Genomic DNA, 22,601 nt, shown 5'->3' on the forward strand with positions numbered 1-22,601 from the left:
ATCACATAACACAATCCACCTACTATGTTTGAGTTGCAATTGTGTAAAAGCTTTATTGGGCATTGGGCTCAGGTGCAGGACACGAACCATACCTTTAATGTAGGATTTCTTAAACTTTTTTTTGTCACAACCAAATCTTGTGTCTTCGGTCTTCAAGACCCATTACTTTTTGAATGCCTGGACGATTGTCATTGTCTCCCTTTTGGATAATCGTGCCCAATCTTTAGAGCGGGGGGAGGTCCCACTTGGAGAATCGGATCCACTGTAACCCATTTCGTAAACCATCTGTGACCAGTTGTCAAAAAATACAACAATATATTACAACTCAACAGTGGCATCCCATAGTTTAATAAACCAAATAAGTTAATTTTTGTAAACATGCACTGTATATTTCATTTACATTTAAGCATTCAACAACAACAACAAAATGATCAGATAAACGGCCTCTGTCTGCATTTACCCACAAGTCATTTACTACTTTAACGAGTGCAGTTTCTGTACTGTGATTTGTTCTGAAACCTGACTGAAATTTATCAAGAATAGCATGTTTATTGAGCTGATCATTAAGCTGCATAATGACTGCCTTCTCTAGAATTTTACTTAAGAAAGCAGGTTAGAAATAGGTCTAAAATTTTCAAAAGCAGAGGAGTCAAGATTATTTTTCTTGAGTAGGGGTTTAACTACAGCAGTCTTAAGACAGTCTCGGAAGACCCCCGTATCTAATGATAAGTATACTATGTTAAGAATACTGTCAATTAGCACGCCGGATACTTCTTTGAAAAAACTTGTTGGTATTGGGTCAAGGATGCAGGTGGAGGGTCTCAGTTGAGAAATTATTTTATATAAATCAGGTAAATCTATCCTGGTGAAAGAATTTAATTTGTTTAAAATGGAATATCAGGGTTTAAGAGGTTCACCCCTGCTCAGTCTTATGCTCCAATAATAGTCACCAATTACCTTTCTTATAGGAATGTAGTGTGAAACTGAAGTAAGCTCATGGGAGCATAGAGAGAACATGCAAATGCCCCATAAATAGTGAACAGACCAGATATCAAACCTGAATACCTGAAGCACAGAGGCAACCCTACTTACAATAGTAATCCAGAAGTTTGAGATTTTTTGTAATTTACTATTCTTTTATTCATTTTGATGGACCACGATCTGCAAGCAGAAGAGTATGAGGATGACCACTTTCACCAGACAGTTAAGCTGGAAGTTGTTCTGCTTTTAAAAGGTATTATAAAGCTTGACTTTCAAGTGTTCAATCATTCAAAAAAGAGTTCTTTGATGCTTTGTGTTTCAGGCAGACCCTGACCATTCAGCAGGATCTTGGTGAAATGCCAAGTCATCATAGGGCACACACTTTTACACACATGTTCAATACAAATGGCCAAAAGACATCTGCCTAATAACCTGACTGTATGTATTTGGATTATGGTTTAAGAATACCTTAACTCCACACAAAAGAGGAATGCCATTTGAGAAAATTTGAACACAAGGAATTGAGCCATAAAAGACAAACTCTCCAGTAGTTAGTTGTGGACATAATTCTTTAATTCATGTCACAAGTATTTTTTTTTACTTCTTAAAAGCTTATTGAGGATTCCTGGTTGGAACATACTCTGTGTAGATTCTGTGGTTCAGCTTGCTCTGCCAATATGGTTTTTTCCAGAACCGCTTGTATCTGAACATTATCCTGTGCGAGGCATGGTTTATTCTGCACACTCATGCTTGGACTGAAATATACTTGGCAAAGAACTTATTATTGCATTAATTAAACATTAAGTCTTACATGTTACCTTACTGGGCGGCACGGTGGCGCAGTGGGTAGCGCTGCTGCCTCGCAGTTGGGAGATCTGGGGACCTGGGTTCGCTTCCCGGGTCCGCCCTGCGTGGAGTTTGCATGTTCTCCCTGTGTCTGCGTGGGTTTCCTCCGGGCGCTCCGGTTTCCTCCCACAGTCCAAAGACATGCAGGTTAGGTGGATTGGCGATTCTACATTGGCCCTAGTGTGTGCTTGGTGTGTGGGTGTGTTTGTGTGTGTCCTCCGGTGGGTTGGCACCCTGCCCAGGATTGGTTCCTGCCTTGTGCCCAGTGTTGGCTGGGATTGGCTCCAGCAGACCCCCGTGACCCTGTGTTCGGATTCAGCGGGTTGGAAAATGGATGGATGGAAGTCCAGTTTTCTGTCACGTGTACACACTACAATGAAATCTGTCTCCTCAGAACAGCTGACAAATATACTATTAAAATTAAATAGTGTAAGAGATTAGACAGACCACGATAAAGAGTTGGGGCCCCACCCGGTGACCCCATATAATTGGAAAGCACTAAAGCAAAACCATAAACAGTAATTGCAAAAGAATGTCTTTTCAGGCAGAAGTTCCACAGTGAACTAATTTCAAAATGGCTGAACATCCAGTTATATGTCCTTCCAGTAGGAAAATGTAGGCCCAGGCAGACTGACACAAGAAATGATGTCAGAAATGTTATAGCTGTCAATAATCTGGTCCTAGGAAAAGAAAAGGCAGTAGAACACAGCGCCAACCCCTGGAGTGGCGGGTAATTACAATCACCAGAGCCCTTAAGCTGTCCCCTGTGCACACATGCATGACAATAGATAAAACTGTAACACTTCAGGTGCCGTAAAAGTTCATCTACTACTCATATGCTATAATATAACAAGTTCTTAAAGGCTTCTTTTGGTCTTAATAACACTTACAAAGCTTCAGCAAAGTAGTTATTAATCTCTGCAATATGACCTACTAAAATAACTTCATTTTGGAATGGTCAGAGGGCGGTTAAGTCAAATATGATTTATCTTGATATTGCATACTTAAGTAAAAGACTTGTGAATCCTTCATATTTATTCTTGAGAACGCATGTGTAAATGATGAGGGAGGGAGTACATAAGCGCTTTTCTCGTTAGTCAGAGTACTTTATATAGACAGACGGAAACCACTTCAAGCACCTCCAATGTGTAGCATCCAAATGGATGATGCAACGGCATCCGTTATTGGGCCAGTACCCTTAACCACAAATAAGCTATAATGTGGAGAAAGGGTGATAGAGGTAGCCAATTAGACAGAACTGATAATTAAGTGGCCAGAATGGAAAAGGTCATAATGGGCATTTTAACCCATACAAAATGGAATCCTTTGACCTCTTCTTCACTCACTAGACCATCTGAATCTGAAACAAATTCCATAGCCATTCAAGTTAAGCAGAAGTGGTGCCATCTTTTTAAAAAATCTGAATGAGACAACTCAGCTACTTGCTAAGAAACAACCTTGATGGTCTCCTCTCTTTTGGCAAACTTCTTACATTCTTAACTTTCAGAAAATACAACAATTCTTAAAAAGCAGCCTGAGAAATGACAGTACTTTTTCATGACATTATACTGTATACGTGTTTCCAGCTCTTATATTCTTTCTGCACTCTCAGACTGGCTTTGCATGAACCTGTTCACTAATGTCTAATGGAGCAGGGGCCACACAGATGCCTTTGTTTTACATTAAAAAATTGGTACAATTTTTTGTATGTCTTTATTTGTAAGCTAGACATACCAATTGTAATAGTGTTTCATTAGTCTTGTTGTACTGTCTACTATTAGGACTGACTCAGGATGTGAATTTTATTGCAGGGTTGGGGAAAGTGCCTCAAACCAGTTTGGCAAGGGGAATTCTGTGCAGGACATTCTATGTGACATCACCTGCAGGAAGGCCAGAAAATCACCTAGCTGGCAAGCTTCATCGAAACAAATGGGGAAAATTCTATAAGCCTATCCAGAGAGAGCAGGTGTGAAAAGGCAGTGTGTGCACCCATTGGTTTGAAGTATGGCTGTTTGGCACTGGTCTTGAATTAGAGGCCATTCTGTTCCGCAATGCCCTATTGGTGTAAGGATTTGGAGAGGAATGTATAAAGCTGGTTATTTTACCCATCTCTCTCTCTCACACACACACACACCATGGCCATGAAAAGAACACAATGAAGAGTACAACTCGGCAGCCATATTGAGATAGGCAGGCGGCCTGTCCTGAAGAAAGCTGGCTTGAAATGATGGCCTGACCGGAGACATTTGGTAAACTGCAAGTTTGTGTGCCACCTGAAACTACACACCTAGCATTATCAGGTTGTATGGTTTGCCAATATCCACATGTACGCTGCTTCATTATTATCAATAATACAACTGCTTGTTCTTTTACTGTATCTAATTGCCTGAGTTTATAGTTGTTGGAGGAAAGATGGGGAGGAGTGTTAATGTGCAATACCTTATAAACAGTGGCAAGTCTAAGGGATTTGAGGCATTCGGTTAAAGTCTACACAATGAAGAGTACAAAAGGGGAAAGCAGAGCTACATAGGACTCTACCAAGACAAAACAATTATTTATTACTAATAGACTGGTAATTATAAAGACATTAACAAAGATTTATTTTTGGTGTTAATAACACATACAAAGTATCAGTAAAGGGATTATTCATCTCTGTAACGCGACCTACTAAAATAACTTCACTTTGGAATGGTCAGAGGTGGCTTAAGTGAGACATATTTTTTCTTCACATTGCATACTTCAGTATGAGACCTGTGAATCTTTCATATTATTAAGTAGTTTTACCAGTGTTTCAAAGGCCCTTTACTGATGTTTTTTAAGTGTTATTAAGACCTTTATTAAGGTCTTGTTATGTAATAATAATAAGAGTGAAGGTGGTGTTTTTGCAGCACCAAACTAAAGTGTTGCCAAATACATAAAATGTATATAGTATTTAGCATGCAGCATATATTTGCAGTATATACAATGTGATAAAGGCACTATATATCGACTGACCCGGCACAGACTCACTCAGAGGCACGTGTAAAAACACAAGAAGACTTTTATTTTTCTTCAGCTGGAGGGCACGTCTTCCCCCTGAACCCTCCAGCTACAACACAGTCCCAAAAGCACTTAATATAAATCACAATCCTCTCCACCTTGGCACCACCACTCCTCCCAGGCAACCTCGTTCTCTTCCTCCTGATTCTGGCTCCTGAGTGGTGGATGCTGGCCCTTTTTATAGCCCACCCGGAAGTGCTCCAGGTGCATGATCACCTGTTGCTAATTGCACTTCCGGGAGGGGCCGTAGAGGTGTCCAGGTTGGCTCTGGGATTCATGCAGCACCCCCTGGCAGCCACCCCAGATCCCCACAGGGTTGTGGAGAACTCCATCTTCCATGGAACCCTGCAGGAAACTGAGGCACCATCATCAACCAGGGAGGCTGCCACCAAGTGTCCCAGGGGAGGTACTGAGGAGCCCATGGCTGCTCCCTCGGAACATAAGTAGAAGGGGCGTCACAGCCGGACATGGGACCAGGCTGCCCTCCACAACAATTAAACCAACATATAAAGCACTGACAGATGAAGTGAATAACATTGATTATCTCGGTACAATGGCCCCTGCCAAGGGGTGGGATATATTAGCAGCAAATGGACAGTCAGTTCTTGAAAATGATGTGCTTGAAGCAGGAGAAACTAAAAAGTGTAATGAACTCAGTGTCTTTGACATAAGCCAAATTGTGATGGCTAGACAACTGAGTCAGAGTATCTCAAAAATGGCAGGTCTTGTGGGGTGTTCCTGGTGTGAGATGGTTAGTACCTATCAAAAGTGGTCCAAGGAAGGACAACCGGTAAACTGACAACAGAGTCATGTGAGGAGCGATGGCTAGCCTGCCTTGTCCGATCCCACAGAGGAGCTACTGTAGCACAAATTCTTGATAAATTTAATGCCAGGCATGAGAGAAAGGTGTCAAAGGACACAGTGAATTAGAACTTGCTGCGTATGGGGCCTTTTATCTGCAGATAAGCCAGCTGACCCCTGTCCACCACCAAAAGTACCCACAGTGGGAATGTGTTCGTCAAAACTTGACCATGGAGAAATGAAAAAAGGTGGCCTGGTCTGATTAGTCGTGCTTTCTTTTAGATCATATTGGCACTCTAGGGACCAATCGTACCCACTGATTGTGCTGAGGAGTAGGTGCGATCAAGGGGGCATCCTCTCCAGGGATCCGATGTACGACTGCGTGAGCGTGAAGGATGACGAGAGGACAACCGACCCTGAGCAGTCTGGCAGACGCCGGCAGAGGCAGTCAAGATGGGGGTCGGGATTGAGAGGTCTGTGGCTGCTGAAGTCTCTCCAGTTGAGCGAGCAATGGGTGAGCTGGAAGACGTGGAAGGAGGTGGACTTGGATCATATGACCTAGTGTCTGGAGGTTTTTTTCTTGTTTTAACCTGGTTTTAAAAATGTGAATTTTTCACTGTTTTTATGGCTTATTTATGAGATTTGAGATCTGCACTTTTGGACAAACTGTTGATTTTTTTATTGTTAATAAAAGCACTTTAGCACTTTGCACCAACCTGTTGCTTAGCATGTGTTTTGTCCCCATCTGTCAGTTCATTTGGTTATGTTATTGACGGTGTCGGGTTCAAAAGGCTCCCAAAATCTGGAAGAGGGAGCATAGAGTGGACCCCCACCGTCACATACTCTCCCCCCATCTTTCCATTACATGGATCTTCCGGGCATGTAATGGTCTAAACATCCCATTTGAGAAGCCTATCAAACTCTGCCTGCTGTTCAAATATACACACACTGTTTGTTATGTTACAATATTTGTTCTTATGATTGACAGTTCATCAGCCTTTCACCCAAATATGGACTCCATCACTCAGATACATAGGCGACTTAAAATTTCTGATAACACTGCATTTGTTTGAAAAAAATTTCTTACTGAAATTCTCACGCAAGTCAAGTGTACTGCAGGCTATGATTCACATTTTTTTAATTAAGTCATCGGATTATTTTGCAATTTTGTAATTTTAGTAATTATAGAAAATAGCTCATTAAGGTTTTCTTTTTTCGCATCTGTTTTGGTCTTGGGAAGGCTGGGATGAAATCACTGCTCACGGGGTGTTCTCTGTCTATTCTTCCTCACTCCCACATACTAGAGATATGTGACTAATTGTTAAGGTGACCGTGAGTGCCATGTGAAGGATTTTTGCCATGTGCTTGATGCTGTGCCTTGTATTGGAGTTACTATGTGGTTAGGAAAAAGTGAATGAGTAAACAAGTTGTGATTTTTCATGATGCCTTTAATTAAAAAAAAGAAAAGAAATAAAAAAAAAAACCAAGATTTTTGGTCTCATATTTGAAAAGAAGAGCAGAGCAAAAGCCAATTTAAAATAGATAAAATGATTAATAGTATTAATACTTTTTTGCATGGCAAAATAAAATAAAATAAAAAAAATAATAATAATGGTAAAAAGGATATACAAGAAAAATCACATTTGTATACTTTGTTATTAAAATTAATCGTTTCTTTTTCAAATGCTTTTTATAGGGCAGGTCCGATGATGAGCACAACCATATAACTAGCAAAAGCACCTCACAATGCTACACCACTAAAGAGAAATCCTTCAGGCGAGTCTCTGGAGGACCTGTAAAAAAAAAAAAAAACAGTCGACACACACATGTTATTTCATTGCAGAATGTCACTAAACAACTGGGAGCTACATTTTTCCTGACAGCCCTTCAAGAAGCTAAGGACTAGGTCACAGCCCAAAGGTATATACCTTCCTTTATATGCCTATAACAACTTCCAGAACCTATATAACACCAGCATGGATCTCTCAACTGGACTGGCAGTCCAGGCAAAACAGGTGGTTTTGGTTGTGTTAAGGTTATGCTCTTCATTAAACAGTCTAAATTATAAACAGGCTGAGGTCCTGCTTTGTCATCTGAAACGAGTCACTAACTGAAGAAAACAACACATTATTTTTCTAAGTAGCCTTTGATCATCCTGCACTGGCAACCTTAATTATTGTAAACAGTAACCAATTCTTTCATCCAGCTGTTATATGAAACGGACTAAACTAAGTGTGGTAATGATGCTCACATGTAATTGCTCCTAAATAATTTTCCAGTAAACTCTGAATTATATGCACCAGTGACTGCAGCATAAGGGACAGTGTTAGAGACCTTCAAAAGCTTCATAAAAACACAGAGCAGCAGTGATATTTCATTCTTTTGTTTGTACTGAAGAATTCAATCGACCAGACAAAATCACAGAGCCAGCTGTCAGGCTGTGTTTAAAGCTACTAATCAATGTTTCCATGCATGCACGCATTTACACCTTCAACACCGTCCTGTGGTGGGGTCGGTGGTTAGCACTGCAGCCTCTCTGGCACAGTGTCCAACTTTCAAATCCTGTGCCTAGTAACTGTCTACTGTAGGAGTCTGCACAATTTTTAATATAACATGACTAAAGTCAAACAAGGTAGCATTTTGGTACAGTGGTGGGAACTACAATGCAATAATACCCAGATAATTGGGTCATGACAATGTTGTGGTTTTTGTATGTATTGCATAGAGCTGGACAGCGATTAAAATTTTTAATCATGATTAATCGCAGACAATCACAACAATCACATTGTTATGTGCAAAATTCAATAATGAACTCAAAAGTAGAGTATTGCGTGTATTTGGTTTGCAAACACTTTAAACAAATAAGATGCTTTCTAACAGCAGTATTCCCTTTACATAGTAGCAGTTAAAATATTTCTTGTAAATCTCAACTTAAACATTAATGTTATCAAATCAAATATAAAACCACAGCTATTTGCCACTGCCAGGACAGTAACGTTTTATCTAGTTTGTTATAGAAAAACAAGTTACCCTCAGAGACCAGAGCCACGATCACAACATTATAACAGGCACCTTCTGAGGGACAGCAAGTTAACATTTCTAAATCTGTTTTCTTTTTTATCTGAAGAGATACCAGCAGTAACATTTTCTTTTATCAGGGAACAGCATTAACAGTCTATGTTTAGTAGCAAGTCTTTGAGAGCTAATATTATTTAAAAAAAACACACAAAGCAATGGTTTCACACATTAATCAACATAAAACGTCTGTTGCTGCCTGTTGTGCCTGCTGTCGGTGCCTGTTTGCAGTTTGCGGCAGCAGCGGCTGTGCAGGGGGCGGCTCGATGGCCAAAAGAAATGCACAGTGGGCTCGCTGCCTGGCTGTCTCTGTGAGACAGGTGCGCGGGGGTGGCAGTTGTAGTGTGATGCAATATGGTTTGTGGATCCAGCCATTGTAAGTGTCTGTCCTCCCAGGCGAACGCTGCCATAGGTGCATCAGCTACATGAACGTGTTTAGCACCACAATCCGCTGGGGACCGATCAGCTGATGCCGGTACCTCACTTTCATTTTCAATCTACATCTCCAAATCACTGGTATCAAAATCGGAGTCCAACAAATCAGAGTCTGATTCAGCGATAATACGAAAAAGTCATCCACGGATTATTTTGCTTGGAGCATTCACTTTGGTATCTCTCCACATGCCATTTTAGAAGCTGTTTGCTCTTCACTACTCATGCACGCACAAGGAATCCAGGTCATATCAACAAAACTAAGTTTCCTTCTAGCAAAAGTGTATCTAAAAGCACTGTAACAAGAAGATCACTAATCTCTATCGATAGCTAGTGAGACTTAGGCTTTCAAAATAATAACAAAAACTGCGTTAACGAGAGATAAAATAATTGTCTGCGTTAATTAATGAATGTGTTAATGCGATAATACCGTGTTAACTTGCACAGCCCTAGTATTGTAAAACAGTATATCAAATATTCCATCCATCCATTATGCAATCCGCTATATCCGAACTACAGGGTCACAGGGGTCTGCTGGATCCAATCCCAGCCAACGCAGGACGCAAGGCAGGAAACAAATCCCGGGCAGGGCACACACACACACACACCAAGCACAATTTAGAAGCGCCAATGCACCTAACCTGCATGTCTTTGGACTGTGGGGGGACACCGGAGTACCCGGAGGAAACCCACACAAACACAGGGAGAACATGCAAACTCCACGCAGGGAGGACCCAGGAAGTGAACCCGGGTCTTCTAACTGTGAGGCAACAGGGCTACCCACTGCACCACCGTGCCGCCCATATCAAATATTCATTTTTGATTTTAAAGTATACAAAAGAAATATGTGAAAAATCTAATTTATGTATAAATTTGTCTTAAAATATGATGTGATGTTAATTTATATGCGTTATTTATTGGCTGTTCAGATCGTTCTTTATGCAGCTTTCAGTTAATTAAAACTACTGCTGCAAGAATTGTTACATGAACCAGAAATTCAAACAGATAACTCCAGTTCTCAAGTCCATACACTGGCTACCAGTCAAGTTTTTTGGGTGATTTTAAAATCCTCCTTAAATGGTCGGGGACCTGCTTACCTATCTGAATTTATCATTACCTACAAACTGGAGTGCACTTTGAGATTTCAAGATGTCAGCCTACTTAAGATTACAATAATTAATAAATTCACAGAGGGAGCCTGGAAAACTTTTGACTCAGTACATCTCACTTATGTTGTAATAGTAACATTTATTTCAAGCTTTCTCTGTAGTATGCTTGGGAATATTCATTATTTTATGTAGTACTCTTCATTGTGGATCAGAACATTGTTGTACTGCTTGGATGTAAAAAACATACCACAACAAACCAAGAGCGGCATTTGGGGGTGGCAAGTGGGGCATCCGCCCCAGGCCCCACGCTTTAGACGTCTGCGTGTCCCGTTCGAGCAGATTTGTCAAGTTATATTCTCCAGTTATATTTTGATAAAGTCTTTGTTATCTTGCAAAAATTTGGCTAAATACTGTAATGAGAAAATCTGGTGTATGTTAACATTATTTTTATTAAATTCACACACAGGTTTATACAATCCACACATACCAGAAACAGCATTTGACGTAACCGGCCCTGCGTGGGATTGGTCAGCCCTAGGCCCAACACACCCCTAAGGTCGCCACAGAGATTAAAATAACCAAGAAATGGACTATCCAAAAAGCGTTTTTCAAATAACAGGCCAAGGTCAAAACCTAAAGTGAAAAGCTCAGCAAACAAAACTCGAAACGTTGATCCAAAAATGTAGTCAAATAGTTTGCTGTATAAAAACGTGTAGAGACACTGAATTACTGCTACACACTGTGAAAACTCTTTGTTGATATCCAGGAACTTGAACAATGGCAAATGTGCAAAAATGACCTTTATACTGTCACACGAATGGCATCACAAGTTATGGCCTTTGTTGTGGAAAATTAAATCCAAGGTTGTCCTTTATTTCCACCAACTAGTGGAGTAGCAAGGCTCTCCACAACAAGTCTGCTTAGTCTTAAGAGCTTAATAGCTTCTGTTATCACTTAGGGTTTTTTTAGGTATAGTAGCTGGTAAACAGTTCAATCCCACTAATGAGCACTTAGATAAAAGTTACATTCTAGCTTTACTCCTCTGCCATTAAATAACATTCAAAGGGCCCAAATAGTTGATCATTAAAAGTCTTGTTGAAACATTTGGTTTCCAGAATAAGACTACTTATATGTAAACTGTTATCAAAGAAGAAAACACAAGGTTAAATGTTATAAATGATCTCATTTCCTAATATAAAGTGTGCTGGTACAAATGTCAGCATATCCTAGTTTACCATCCTGGCAGTTTTGAGCATCTTTTTTTCTTTTCCCTTACAACCTCTCTTTGTTAAGTGAACGCAGCGTCTATAGCAACCACAAAACATTATGGCCTAAAATGGTGGCATCCTTATGGAAAACAAATGGTGGCACGGCAAAACTGAAAATAGTTTTAAATAACTGAAAATTTACCAATTACAGAAATGGATTTCACGTATTCTGAAACCCTTGAAAAAATTAAAACAACAGTGAAATTCATGAAATGCTTTCAGGGAAAATTCTTAAAACATGTATATTGATAACTGGGCCCCCACCTAAGGTGTGAGCTCTGAAAATGCACCCCTGGTTTATTAGTTTTATGGGAATTGAAAATTCACAAAGTTTAAGAGCATTAAGGTGATGATCTTCACAAATTCAGGAATACTCCTTGTGGCACAAACTCTTTCCAAAAAACCTGACAAAATGTTTTGGAATCATGGCATTGAGAATCCAAAATGTGCTGAACCTAACATCCCTGTCCACGTGAACAGAAGAAGGTGGCAAGCTATAAATCAGACTTGATACTTGAAAAGTGCAATGGATCTTAACATGACTTGGCAAGGATAATCTGTCAGCTACTGGACCTGGATGTTTTATGATTGCATACAAACAAACATTTTGAGGAGCCAGCTTCCGAGATGGAACCCTCAGGCAGATGTTGCATGTCATGAGTCATGATCTCTGAGCAAACATATATTCGGGGGACCTCCAAAGTCTGCAGTGCCCGAATCATTTGGCAGAGGTTAATACCCTCTACAATTCTCTTGGACTGTCATCTATACTTACTGAGATACTGAACCAAACTAGGAAATGGAGAGTTCACTGAGGCAAAGTGACATTTTAATAGCGGAATGACAAAGTACATTCTGTGCAAAGTCTGCCAGTGCTATGACAAATTTACAGTCCAATTGAAATTAATTAATATTACACCTTAAAAACTTCTCCAGACACTGATCTATATATTTAGAGAGTTATACCTCATGTCTGTAGGATTCATGCGTCATAACTAACTTGTTTTTATTCAGCTTTCTGCACAATATGGATGGAGTGAGAAGTCAAGCAAAATGACACCTTTTATTGGCTAACTATAAAAATTACAATATGCAAGCTTTCAAGGCAACTCAGGCCTCTTCTCCAGTCAAGATGTTTACTTGACTTCTCACTACATTAATAATGGCTAACATGGTACAACACTCTAATACTACTATGCACAATATGGAGAGAGTGTTGTAGCACATCGGACTATTTACAGAAGGTTAGAAAAGTTCCAAAATGGCCAGAAAAATGTTAAGCAAAAAGAAGTGAGACACCCTTCCATGTCCACTGCTGATGACAACTCTGAGCAAGTCCATACCATGATTCTAACAAACCAATGTGGATTTTCACCACTGGTACAATGTACGCCAATAAAAAGCAGATCATTGCTTCCTGCTCTTCAATTCGTGCCAACAGAGAGCAGCACAGTCATGTTTATTCCTAGAAAACAACAAGAGAAACTGACTACTGAAGGCTGAAACTATCACTGTGACCAAAGACACAACATGTTTACACAAGAGCCTGCATTGCCTCAAAAGCTTGCATATTGTAATCTTTTTTTTTAAAAAGGTGTTATTTTGCTTGACTTCTCACTGCACGTGTGCATGACAAAAGCTGTACAGCCAACGTGAGCATAATTATTATAAAAGTGCTGACAATTATTGACTTACCTTTGTATAAATGTACTGTGTCCATTTGAGGACATTCTCTGACCTTCCACAAATCTCTGTCCGCCTATCAACAAAATGCCGCCCTGTTTCCTACCTCCTATCTTAGACACAAAAATGAGTAAAACACAAGCTGGGCACCTCAGTAGGGGACGTGGCAGATGTCAATCATTTTTATAATGACTGCAGTTAGCTCACCTAATCATTAGAAAGTAAATTCACATCTCTCCATCGTGTGCTTTGAATTGTACGTTCCTTTTCATATTTATATGGACGGGAATACATTTTAGAAAGCCAATTGCACTCATTCCCTTTAAACCTCTTTTTGTCTTGAAACCCCCGCACGTTGCAGCTTCATTATGCCTGTTGGCATATTGCTTATGTAAAGTTACTTGAAATCTGCAATTTTATAATCTGCTATTTGCAAATGACAGATGATTAAAAGTGTAAGATGATGACATTTACTTCTTTGACATTTAAAGCATCCTTCATTTTCCCTTTTCTTATCTTTTAAATGTGGAGTAGCAAATTGCACATTTTAGAACCTCTGAATGCCTTTCATTCAATAAACTTTTTATTATATTTTTACCTATTCATTATGAAAATCTACTTGTTACCTTGCTCTGTCTTAATTACTTAATTTGCTTTGCTGCAAGTAAATTCTAAATATTTACACCATACAAAAAAGTTAGTTGGATCGACTAAATATCTCTACAACCCCAAATCAAAAATTGTTGGGACGGTTTTGAAAATGCAAATAATAAAAAAAAATTCAGTGATTCTTAAATTTACTTTTCCTTTTATTTCATTGCAGACAGTATGAAGACATTTCATGTTTTGTCTAGTCAACTTAATTTCATTTGTTAATAAGCATCCATTACTATTTTCAGACCTGCAAAAAAGTTGGGATGGTAAAGCATTCACCATTTTGTAATATCACCATTCCTTCTCACAACACTTAAAACATGTTATGGTATGGAGGATACCAAGTGATGAAGTATTTCAGGTGCTATTTTGTCCATTCTTCCTCCAAACACATCTTAAAGTGTGCAACAGTACAGGGTTGTTGTTGTCGCATTTTTCATTTCAAAATTCTTCACACATTCTCTGTTTGGGACAGTTCAGTGTTGCAGGCAGGCCAGTCCAGTACCTGTACCCTCTTCTTCCACAGCCATTCCTTTGTAACGTGTGCAAATTGTGTTTTTGAATTGTCTTGTTGAAAAATACATCAACGTTCCTGTAAAAGATGTCATCTTGAAGGCTATATATTTTGCTCTAAAATCTCAATGTACTTTCCTGCATTAATGTGCTGCCATTACAAAAGTATAAATTATCTTTGCTAAGGGCACTGACACAACTCCATGCCATGACAGACCCTGTCTTTTGGACTTGTTTGCCAATAGTACTCTGGATGGTCCTTTTCATCACTGGTCCGGAGCATCCATTTTTTCCAAAACAAATTTGGAATATTGTTTCGTCTGACCACAACACACTGTGCTTTTTTATTGCATTTTCTATATTGTCACAACTTTTTCTGATTTGGGGTTGTACAATTTGCATGAAAGCTGACAACAACCACAGGTTACATGTGTGAAATGTTTCAATAACAAAAATTAAAATAACAATTTCATCTTTAATTTCATCAGACTGCATATAATGATTCTATCATAAAACTTCTGAGGTTGATGTTACAAGTGGCTGTTGTAAAGGGTTCAAAAGGAGAAAATGTTACAGTGATAAAGGGCTGGGGTTTTAAGAGGAAAACCTTTTATAATGCTGGTAAAATAAAATGAATCAAAAAACAAATAAGCACACGAGAGTACAAAACAAATTGAAGACTCTTTTGGGTCATTAAAATGGCTCTGATTCCCTTCAGGGCTGGTTCAAATCTGAACAATGATTTCCAGATGAGTCACTGTACCTGAAGGGTTGGAGCTATAGGGAGGAAACTAAACTAGATCATTGGTCCTCTCAGCACAAGCTTAACAAATAAGGGTGAAGAAGAGTAGGCAGTCAAACAAAGCCCCCCCCCACACCCCCACTCCCCCCAAGGGTGGAATTGTCAGAACTGGATTAGCCCTCACGATGACTCGTATACACTTGTGTGTGACACTGTGCATCATTGCATTGAGTCATAAAGGTGCCAAGCAGTGTTCTGTGGCTTATCCAACCAAATACTCTGCAATTGCGCTATCAAGTGATCCACAGAAGAAGTGGTTTAAGCCTTTAAGAATTTTTAGGGTGTTTCAAACATAGTCTGATAATTGAAAAGTTGCAAACATTTCCAGGATTGGGCAGTTGTATATGGACTTGTGTTGTCAGGTTTGGAACATGGCACCACACTGGCCTGCCAGGAAAGGTTATACTATAGTTGACAGGGACATATTGATGTATGGAAGCACTGAAAACAAAGAGAGGCAACAAGTTATTATAGGTTATGGTGCTGCACGCCATGACATCAGCAGTGTTGTCAGTATTCAGGTTGATTAATTTGTCTGCATTGCACTATCCACTACACTGTCTTCATTTTCAAATGCAATAGTGACTGGCCTCTAGAGTGAAGAAGGACTCAACACATTTTGTAGTAGCAAGCCATCAGTAGCACACATCATATTAGACTCTATGAATGAAGTCATACCTATGTAAGGCTTGGCTTCATGGTCTAAGGCAGTATCCATTGCTGTGTGGTCTTCTGGTCCTCCTGTAGGGTTTCTGTAGGGCTCCAAAATCCTTCCTAAAGGGATGTAAGAGCCTTTTTATAATTGTTGCTGCTAACATCATCACATTGTCACTTATATAGGCCTAACATGTTCTGCAGCACGTTGAGCCGACCATCAAGACTCATGCACCAACCATTTGACTAAATTTAGATTTTTTAGATCAAATTTATTGCCACACTGCGGATCATTGTGGAGCAGTAATTTGAATGGAACTCTCTTCTCTATATCAACATTTCTTGTTATAAGAAGACAGTGTGGATAGGGAAACTTTATTAAAACTCCTGAAACACTATGGGGTACCAGAAAAAAACAATTTTACTCATACAGAGCCCCAATAAAGGCAAATCTTGCATAGTGATCCAATCAAGTCAGATATTAGACTCAAGTCAAGACTGGAGTGTGATATGGATGCTTTTTGTCACCTTTTATGTTCCTCCTGGTGATCAAATGGGTCATTAAATCAACTATGACTGGGAAGAAGAATGAGATACATTCAGTGTTGCCAGGTCCATGTTTTTTTTTAATCGTTGTTTCGGGGGAAAATGGGCTTATGCGGGTTGCATTTTTTAGGCTACTTTTTTTTTTGAAACACAGAGGTATTTTGGGCTATTTTTCAATAACATGGTATTTTTACCATGTTTTTCATACATCTGGCAACCCTTTCTCTGCTATTTGCACTTATATATACCCTTTACCATTGTACAATCTATAGGGAGACCCAAAACCCATTGTGTGATGATGTATACCCATTTTATCACTGTATAATATCTCTAAGGGGACACCCCTTAGAGATGTACCAAACCCTTTCTCTCTGACACCACCCCATGCTTTCCGGCTTGTCATTATGTCCACCTCAGGTATTGGGCTAGTTTTTTGGGCAAATTTGCTATTTTTAAGCTTCCCTTGGGCTATACATTTTTTAAGGAGCTGGCAACCATGTATATAGTGTATCAAGTGGACACAGGTAGATGACTTGCAGCCTCATATATAACGCCTTTTGTAGAATTCACAATTCACAAAACTAGAAATGTACGTACGCACAAAAAGGTCCAGATGCATAAAACTGTACAAAGTAACAATAGTAAATTAATGGAATAGTACAGTGTTGCGAAGGCACTCAAAAGTTCAAGTTCAGAAAGTCGCACAAATGACCAAAATAAAAGAGAAGTAGTCAGATATCAAAGTTGACATGACAAGTCAAATAGTAGCCCACCTTCAGAGTGAAAACATTTTAGAGTCACAGAGAAGAACAAAAATAGGGATACAATGGAGAAAAAAGGTCTCTGTCGAAATTAAAATTGAAATTTCAACTTTAATCTGAAAGTTTCCACTTTAATCGTATCAGTTGTCATTAAAGTAGAATGTTGTAAACTTCATCTTAAAATCGATGTTTAATTTACTAGAGTTTCTCAAGCCCCATTTTAACTAAAGTAGTATGTTAAATGCTTCATATTCTAAGTGTTCCCTGACCCAGTAGTTAATTGCCACATGTTTCTTAAATGGGCTTTCTCTTACGCCAACATTACAGTGATCGCAGTGATCCATCCATCCATCCATCCATGTTCCAACCCGCTGAAACCGAACACAGGGTCACGGGGGTCTGCTGGAGCCAATCCCAGCCAATCCTGGGCAGGGTGCCAACCCACCGCAGGACACACACAAACACACACCAAGCACACACTAGGGCCAATTTAGAATCGCCAGTCCACCTAACCTGCATGTCTTTGGACTGTGGGAGGAAACCGGAGCGCCCGGAGGAAACCCACGCAGACACGGGGAGAACATGCAAACTCCACGCAGGGAGGACCCGGGAAGTGAACCCAGGTCCCCAGATCTCCCAACTGCGAGGCAGCAGTGCTACCCACTGCGCCACCGTGCCGCCTCGCAGTGATCCTTATGTTCTTATTGTGGCCTGACACATAAGAAATTAAGGCCTGTGGCAGAAAGCAGGACAAGAGCCAATCTCCAAGCAATTCCAGATTAGAAAGTGGGACTGGATTGGATATATGCACAGGACACCTGCTTCCAGCATAAGCCAATAAGCACTGACCTGGAATCTTCAGAGGAAAAGGAGGGAAGACCAAGAAACACATGGAAGTGAGCATGGCACCAGATAGAAAGAGGCAGAAAGGATAGCCCAGAGATGAACATGCTGAAGAGGTATCATTGGTAGCCTATGCTCCTCAAGGAGTTATGGTCTTAAGTAAGTAAGCTTTGTTCATAAGAGTGAAAAATGTGTTATTGAGGTATTGATCATATGGTGAAGAAGAAGTACAAAAGTCCTAAGGTTGCCATGATATGACTTTGTCCGATAACAATTTTGAAGAATAGCTTGATGCATGGCCTTCTGGTAACAGTGAACATGTAGACCTATTATTGGCCATGGTCAGTATTCTTGCAGATTGCACCCTTTCTTTTGGGTGTAACTGACAGTACTTAAAACTTTAAATATTATCATTGAATATAGTTAAACGTATTGCATATGACCCAAATTCAGATTTGATGGTTTCTTTCTGTTATGTCACATCTCTTGGGAGCCAATAGGTTGGAGTGTTGGCTTCTGGCAGAATATCAATCTCAACATTGAATACAGGGGTCCTCAAAATATTTATAATTTATAGAAACCCACATTATTGGCTGGAAGCCATATCAAACTTGCAAACATGCACAATATGTCCTCTAGCCTGGCCATAAGAAATCTTAGCCAACCCACTTCACTCAACAATGTTACATATTACTAGTCACAGACAGGATCGTCGTTTTGTAACTAAATTGGTTCTCAAGATTTAATCATAGATTTGGGAATCATCCAAAATATTTATCCTTTGAACAAAGATTGAAGCCCAAAGGGTTTGAAGAGTTACAAAAGTTCAGAACTTTTACAAAACTGTCTAGGAGAAAACATATCTAGACAATAAATCTAGCAAATGACATTGTTCCCTGCCATGTAACTCAAAGTTATTCCACTATTTTTATGATTTATAGCGAACATCCATAGAAGGAATTGTCTAAGAAAATGAAACACAATTGAACACATCTGGGAAGTTCATCAGCAAAGTTTGAAGGTTTGTGTTTCTTTGATGTGATTGGTTTGCTTTTGATTAAGCCAAAATACAGGTAAAAAAAGCAGTGTTTGTTTCCAGAATATATGTTTCAGACATTATATAAGACATTGTGTATATAAATATACAATACATTCATCATTCTCCTCACAAATTACATCATTTGGCTTGCTGTTTTATTTTCACGCCTTTATGTCAGATGTTTTTGTGGGTGTGCCAAAATTATGGTCATGTTTGTATTGTAAAATAAATTTAAAAGAAAGTTTGCTGCATTAAAACAAGTATTAGATCACTGTCCCATATGGTCATCATTAGGAAAATGCCATCATAGCATGACTGTGTAGGGTTAAAAATGTCACATTTCAACACCCTGTACTCAGAGCACCACACATCAGGAAGCTGTTTTCCACTCTGAAAGACAATGAACAGTAAATTTGAACTCAAGTCAAGGGGGCTATAGCCTATCCCTGCAACACTAGGTGCAAGGCAGGAACAAACCCCTGACCATAGCATCAGCCCATCATTACAGATATTAAATAAAATAATTATTGACTTACCCTCATATATTTTATTATCCTCACCTTTGAGATAATTTTGTTTGGGTTGCTTGTACAGCTTTCTCCTCGCACTATTGGAAACATGGTTGTTTTTGTGTTCACAGTGGTAAAGTTTCGATCTTGATCAGTCACTTTCTCTTGCTGTTTCCTAGGAGTAAATGTGGCCAGCTCACTCTCCATTTTCACCAAAGAAGAGAAGTGATGCACCTTTTATGTGTTGAAGGTGTACCCAGGCCTTCTGTCCAGTATGAAGACCACAGCAGAGTGATAATGAGTGGATTGAGCAGTTCAAAAAGGGTCAGACAAGTGTTAAGAATGAAGAAGCATAGGAACACATGAGATGCCTTCAAATATATTTCACGCAATTCTTTAAAAAACAGATCTTAAAGTGAAAAAGTACTGGTATATACAAGAATTAAACATAAATGATCTCTGAGGGATATCACTCTTAACATCACCAATTTCAGATAAGGGTCCTTGCACCATCACCCTCTGCTTTCCGCGTCTGAGCCGATTCTGCATCCATCTACACACTACACACTTCCACTTCTTTTAGTTTGATGCCCAACCTCTCAAGTTGCACTTTATCAAATGATTTCTGAAAGTCAAGATAAATAATATATGCTCCACTTTGATCATACCCTTTTGTTGCTTCCTCTTAGAATTTTAGCATGTTAGTAAAACATGACCTCTGTCTTCTGAACCCATGCTGACTGTTCAGTACAACTCCTGTTCTTGCTATGTGTTGGTCCATCTTTTCCTTCATAATTCCTTCCATTAATTTACCTGTGATGCACAATAAGCTTACTGGCCTACAGTTGAATCTTCCCAGTCACACTTTTTATTTAATCGGATTAATATTAGTCATTTTCCAGTCCTTTGGAATTTCCCAAGTATGTAGTGACTTCCTAAAAATAGTTGTCAATGGTTTATAATACTGTATGTGCTTGCTAACCTCCTTAACCAATCGAGGATAAATATTATGTGGTCCTGGTGATTTATTTGATTTCAGACTATTTAATCTGAGCAGAACCTCTCCCTCTACAATTTCCAAATCACTCAGTACCTCCTTAGTAGTCCCTGTTACTGCTGGGATGTTATCCGCCTCCTTACATATAAAGATTTCAGAAAAATGCAAGTTTAGAGCATCTGCTATTTCACTGTCTGAATTTAGTTTTCCTTTACCTTCACCTTCATTATTCTTTTACAATGGCTAAAATACTGAAAGACTGAAAGACCTCTCTTAAGTGCCTTTATGCCTCCCTGATAACCTTCTTAAAGTTTGCCCTCTTGCTCTCATACACCCTATGATTCACATTAGAGTTATTAGTCTTATATACCTTATACAGCTGTTTTTTCCTTTGCAGCTTTGCAACTCACATTGGAATTATTAGCCTTGCCTGCCTTACACAGTTGTTTTTCCTTTTCAACATCTTTTTCAACTCTTTATTTACCCAATACCGAATTTTTCAAATTTTCTACTAATTCCTATTTTTGTACCTCTTATATCTCAAATTTAAGACACACGCCAATTTTAAGTTTCAAAATATATAAAAAAGTGCATTGAAAGCAATATGGTATGTACAGTACAAACCAACATAAAGAAAAAAAAAAACAAATCAAAGTAAGATTTGAAACAGCACAAAAATCAATCCCTCCACAACCATGGGAAATTTCAAGGTTTTCTGGGAACTGAGAATAAAAGAAAAACATGGACATAGAGCATGGAAAGTAAACTAAAAAGATGCACAAATGACATATTGTAGTAATTCTAGATGCTGCTCAAAGAGTGCATCTAAGCACTACAGGGCATGGCCTAATGTGATTGGTTAATCGTTATTATATCTCTTTAGTCTTATACAGAGAAGGTCGTGTGATGACGTAATTTAGGTCCTCAGCATTCTCAAAGGCTTCAACAAAGTTAATGCAGTAAAAATTCTTTTCATGAAATAATCAATCATGTACTCAAGGATACAGGTTGAAATTTAGAGGATTCTTAAAGATTATTGGGTATCTGGAACAAACTACTGAGTCAGGTAATTGAAGCAACCATCTTAACAAATATCTGGATAAGCCATTGTGACAACATTGTTATTAGGTAATCAGACAAACTTGACTGACTTAACAGCATCCTCTCTTTCTTCGAATTTCATATTTATGTTTTTCTAACCATAAAACACACTGATGTGCTGACCTTTGCATATCTGGTGCTCCTGTACTAAACGTTAGAGTGTTAATACTGAAAAGATTTAGAAAGACATTCTTAACAAATGTCCTTACAGCAATGAAGTTTCATTTAGTATGTTGAAAGAAAGAACATTTTTAACAGCCTAGTTTTTTAAATAGAATAGTAATGAATTACGTTTTTTTATTCCTCTATTGTCCTATTGAAACTCAGGTATTTCTAAATTCTCTACAAATGAAAAAAAGAAATGATCTTGTGACCTATGTAAAATCATAAATGGAAGGTAATTTTTCAGTAAAAATAGGGATTTGGATTTATTTCATCATATTACTTCTTTATATTTGTAGCTGTGTTTGTCCAAGGTTTTCAAAATTCTACAGCTTCAGCTTGCTTCATAGAACAATTCAGGCAATAAGTGTGGTGTGAATTCAAATAATTCCACAGTCCATGTATCTTTCCTTTTAACGTTTTAGCAAAATTCAAAACAAAAATAGTTCACACTAAAATAAAGAGAAAAATTGATTATACAATAATGGAAAGGTTTTGTATAAAGGTTAAATGTCTTTAAGTTCCTATCCTGTACTCACAAGCCATATGTGAGGGCAAACCTATATATGGTCAGAAAACTGTATGCCATAATTCTATAGCTATTACTGGCTAATTAATATTCTCTTATTGCAAACACATAAAAAAAGTTTTAATACATGTTTGCTTACAAGGAATAAAAGATTAAACACTCATGTGAATTTTAAAATTAATTTCTAACATTGGCTCTTAACAATATTATTCTTTTCAATAAGTGACTTATTGTACAGCTGTAAGACAGATGTTTAC

This window comes from Erpetoichthys calabaricus, chromosome 4 (genome assembly GCF_900747795.2).
Source record: "Erpetoichthys calabaricus chromosome 4, fErpCal1.3, whole genome shotgun sequence".
In the NCBI taxonomy this organism is placed as follows: domain Eukaryota; kingdom Metazoa; phylum Chordata; class Cladistia; order Polypteriformes; family Polypteridae; genus Erpetoichthys; species Erpetoichthys calabaricus.